Source organism: Schistocerca americana, unplaced genomic scaffold (genome assembly GCF_021461395.2).
Source record: "Schistocerca americana isolate TAMUIC-IGC-003095 unplaced genomic scaffold, iqSchAmer2.1 HiC_scaffold_899, whole genome shotgun sequence".
In the NCBI taxonomy this organism is placed as follows: domain Eukaryota; kingdom Metazoa; phylum Arthropoda; class Insecta; order Orthoptera; family Acrididae; genus Schistocerca; species Schistocerca americana.
Window position 1 is genome coordinate 12,501 of NW_025726674.1, and position 5,000 is coordinate 17,500.

The window sequence follows — 5,000 nt, forward strand, 5'->3', positions numbered from 1 at the left end:
GGCCATGACCCACCGGAAGGGCGCAGCGTCCCCCACCCCAGACATGTGACGTCAGACTATCGGTATTGACGACTAGACTGATTCCTTATAATCATTTGCCATACACCGGTGGAAGCTGCCGAGACGAGTAACTACATAGCGGGCTCGCCGTGTCACTAATGTACAGAGATACAATAGTTTCGACTGGAACCGGATTAAACGTATACACGGCGCTGATTAGTAATAGATAGAGCCATCAGAATACAGATAATGTATAGACCTGTCCGTATACATGCTGAAAGACTCTGCTCACAATCACACGTCAGCCAGACACTCTTATCACGCACTACTCTCTGCCTGTAACAGGCACACAGACAATATGTAAGCACCAGCATGGAACAACACCCAGTGCATCCTCTCTGCCACATTAGACAATCCACACTATCATAACCAGACCGGGAGGTCCACTCGGAAAACAGAATATCCCACCCTTCCGACAACCACCATTGCTCAGCTAAGCCACCAACACCCACACATGTCCCAGACAGGGGTGCACCCAACATCACAATACTGCCTCCTGTCACACCACACAAACAATGGCAGGAATGAAAGACACAGGTCTGCCACAAGCATGGAATCAGAGCGCCGCCTGTTATGAGCCAAAGGTGCACCCTGACGTGGCAAATCAGATGATGCCGCAGTCATTTACTTACGATAATCACAATCAACAAACCGGGCCCCCCCCCCCCCAAGTGCCTTAACCTAACCCGTATTGTACCTTAACCTAACCCGTATTGTACCTTAACCTAACCCGTATTGTACCTTAACCTAACCCGTATTGTACCTTAACCTAACCCATCTTGTACCTTAACCTAACCCATATTGTACCTTAACCTAACCCATATTGTACCTTAACCTAACCCATATTGTACCTTAACCTAACCCATATTGTACCTTAACCTAACCCATATTGTACCTTAACCTAACCCATATTGTACCTTAACCTAACCCATATTGTACCTTAACCTAACCCATATTGTACCTTAACCTAACCCATATTGTACCTTAACCTAACCCATGTTGCGCCTTAACCTAACCCATGTTGCGCCTTAACCTAACCCATGTTGCGCCTTAACCTAACCCATGTTGCGCCTTAACCTAACCCATGTTGCGCCTTAACCTAACCCATGTTGCGCCTTAACCTAACCCATGTTGCGCCTTAACCTAACCCATGTTGCGCCTTAACCTAACCCATGTTGCGCCTTAACCTAACCCATGTTGCGCCTTAACCTAACCCATGTTGCGCCTTAACCTAACCCATGTTGCGCCTTAACCTAACCTATGTTGCGCCTTAACCTAACCTATGTTGCGCCTTAACCTAACCTATGTTGCGCCTTAACCTAACCTATGTTGCGCCTTAACCTAACCTATGTTGCGCCTTAACCTAACCTATGTTGCGCCTTAACCTAACCTATGTTGCGCCTTAACCTAACCTATGTTGCGCCGTAACCTAACCTATGTTGCGCCGTAACCTAACCTATGTTGCGCCATAACCTAACCTATGTTGCGCCTTAACCTAACCTATGTTGCGCCTTAACCTAACCTATGTTGCGCCTTAACCTAACCTATGTTGCGCCGTAACCTAACCTATGTTGCGCCTTAACCTAACCTATGTTGCGCCTTAACCTAACCTATGTTGCGCCTTAACCTAACCTATGTTGCGCCTTAACCTAACCTATGTTGCGCCTTAACCTAACCTATGTTGCGCCTTAACCTAACCTATGTTGCGCCTTAACCTAACCTATGTTGCGCCTTAACCTAACCTATGTTGCGCCTTAACCTAACCTATGTTGCGCCTTAACCTAACCTATGTTGCGCCTTAACCTAACCTATGTTGCGCCGTAACCTAACCTATGTTGCGCCTTAACCTAACCTATGTTGCGCCTTAACCTAACCTATGTTGCGCCTTAACCTAACCTATGTTGCGCCTTAACCTAACCTATGTTGCGCCTTAACCTAACCTATGTTGCGCCTTAACCCAACACACGTTGGGCCTTAACCCAACACACGTTGGGCCTTAACCCAACACACGTTGGGCCTTAACCCAACACACGTTGGGCCTTAACCCAACACACGTTGGGCCTTAACCCAACACACGTTGGGCCTTAACCCAACACACGTTGGGCCTTAACCCAACACACGTTGGGCCTTAACCCAACACACGTTGGGCCTTAACCCAACACACGTTGGGCCTTAACCCAACACACGTTGGGCCTTAACCCAACACACGTTGGGCCTTAACCCAACACACGTTGGGCCTTAACCCAACACACGTTGGGCCTTAACCCAACACACGTTGGGCCTTAACCCAACACACGTTGGGCCTTAACCCAACACACGTTGGGCCTTAACCCAACACACGTTGGGCCTTAACCTGCTCTGTAATTGTCATACGACGCGTTAAATTAGTGTAGTGTTGCCTAACTGCAACCCCCGCAATATAGTTTGCTACTCGCACTGCCCGGTCCCCAGAGTATCGCTTCATGTTAAACACCTTGCAGCTATACACTGTAATGCGGATGGCGGCAGGACGTACATGCTCAATGCCCTTCGCAGTTGTTCATTGGCATTCGCATGGCGAAGCACAGCCTACGTTGTGGTACGGCTTGTGGCAACTGTCCGCTGATGTTGTACGTCCAAATCACACACTGTACCGCACATTGGTCCTCATGTACTGAATGATACATCGTGGTACATGTGTGACCGTACCACGACTGCGCCAACAACGGCGAACCATACGGTCCAAATATTGTGCACTCAGCTACGTGTCGTCTCCCTATAAGAGCTGGATTGCAGTATGGTATGCCGTGGATGGCGATCAGCATGAGCCGTCTGTTGATGTAGTGGCGCGTGTTGTCAGACGTAGTCGTCTCTTCTCACACACCGTGATAGCATGGTGCACTGCGTTCCACATCTGCGACATGCGACAGAGGCCGGTTGACAGTCGTTCGCGCAATGGACATCGCATACGTACGGGGGCCACCTTCCACGTGTTCGCGAAGCGTGCACATGTTGTTGCGTGTATGTGGGCAGACATAGTGTGTCGTGACACCTGACACAGGCATGCAACAATCGTTGAATTTGCAAATGGCGATGGACGTCTACGTTTGCTGGTGACGTTACGCAAATGAAGAACTGGTAAACCGTTGTGGTGCGGTTGTTCTCGCTAGAGGTGAATCAGTGATGGCGACGATCGGTTGAGCTACCAACCGGTTGTTTCAGCGATACCCACCATGCCCACGAACGTGAATGGCATGTGGGTGTGAAGCGATACGCGGCGGTGGCTGGGTGGGACCGTCCCCGGCCGGTGAGGGGGGGCCTTCCGGCGTGCTGGCCGCGCGGTGCGTGGGCGCACGCGCTACAGCCGGCTGGTGGGGGCGGCCAGTGGCAGGCGCGCCGGCCGACGGAGGCGGCAGGCGGCGCAGCTGCGCGCCGGCGCACCCTGCACGCGGCGCCGTGCGGCCAAAGTAGGTCCTCGCGGGCCCGGTGCGAAGCGCGGTGGACATCTGCAGTGTGCTGGTCCGATTGAGGACTGTGTGCGCTGAGGATGCGCCGCCGCCCGGCGCTCGGCGCCGCGACGCCGTCTGCTGCTCGGTCGCCTCTGCGGTTCTCGCAGGTGGATTGTATCGCAGCTGTGCGGACGTGTTGGCGCGTGCGCTGTGCTGGGAGAGTTCGCTTCGGCACCCAAGTGGGGCTTTTGTCCTTCTGTGGCGCTGGCGTTGGAGCTGCCGGCCACCGTAGGTGGCGCGTGTTGTCTCCCGCCGGCAATGCCACGACAGCACGCTCCCGGGCCTCTGTCGGCAGCGGCAAGCTCAGTTGGGAGCACGGGTGGTCGCACCTAAAGCGTCTACTCGCCAAACTCCGGGCGATTGCGCCTCTCTCGAACCCGACCAAGTACTTAGGACGGCGCTGCGCGCCGCCGGGACCTGAGAGGGTTTCGAGGTGTATTGTGCAGGGGAGCTCAGCCTCCTCCTGTTTGCAGAATAATTGAGCGGACGCTTGCGTGTTCGCGCGGGCCCCCGGGACACACTCCCGGGCGGCCGGCTGCTCAGCTCTAGTTGACGCAGCTCCCTGGTTGATCCTGCCAGTAGTCATATGCTTGTCTCAAAGATTAAGCCATGCATGTCTCAGTACAAGCCGCATTAAGGTGAAACCGCGAATGGCTCATTAAATCAGTTATGGTTCCTTAGATCGTACCCACGTTACTTGGATAACTGTGGTAATTCTAGAGCTAATACATGCAAACAGAGTCCCGACCAGAGATGGAAGGGACGCTTTTATTAGATCAAAACCAATCGGTCGGCTCGTCCGGTCCGTTTGCCTTGATGACTCTGAATAACTTTGGGCTGATCGCACGGTCCTCGTACCGGCGACGCATCTTTCAAATGTCTGCCTTATCAACTGTCGATGGTAGGTTCTGCGCCTACCATGGTTGTAACGGGTAACGGGGAATCAGGGTTCGATTCCGGAGAGGGAGCCTGAGAAACGGCTACCACATCCAAGGAAGGCAGCAGGCGCGCAAATTACCCACTCCCGGCACGGGGAGGTAGTGACGAAAAATAACGATACGGGACTCATCCGAGGCCCCGTAATCGGAATGAGTACACTTTAAATCCTTTAACGAGTATCTATTGGAGGGCAAGTCTGGTGCCAGCAGCCGCGGTAATTCCAGCTCCAATAGCGTATATTAAAGTTGTTGCGGTTAAAAAGCTCGTAGTTGGATTTGTGTCCCACGCTGTTGGTTCACCGCCCGTCGGTGTTTAACTGGCATGTATCGTGGGACGTCCTGCCGGTGGGGCGAGCTGAAGGCGTGCGACGCGCCTCGTGCGTGCTCGTGCGTCCCGAGGCGGACCCCGTTGCAATCCTACCAGGGTGCTCTTGAGTGAGTGTCTCGGTGGGCCGGCACGTTTACTTTGAACAAATTAGAGTGCTTAAAGCAGGCAAGCCCGCCTGAATACTGT

General features: G+C 53.1%; 1 non-coding gene across 1 annotated transcript in view; it reads left to right on the plus strand.

Annotated features, from left to right (window-relative positions):
• The first annotated feature begins 4,107 nt into the window (after window positions 1-4,107).
• LOC124592077 overlaps window positions 4,108-5,000 on the plus strand; it is a 1,910-nt gene continuing 1,017 nt past the window's right edge. The window contains exon 1 of the ribosomal RNA XR_006977334.1: window positions 4,108-5,000. This exon is cut by the window's right edge and continues 1,017 nt beyond it. This is a non-coding gene — a ribosomal RNA (small subunit ribosomal RNA).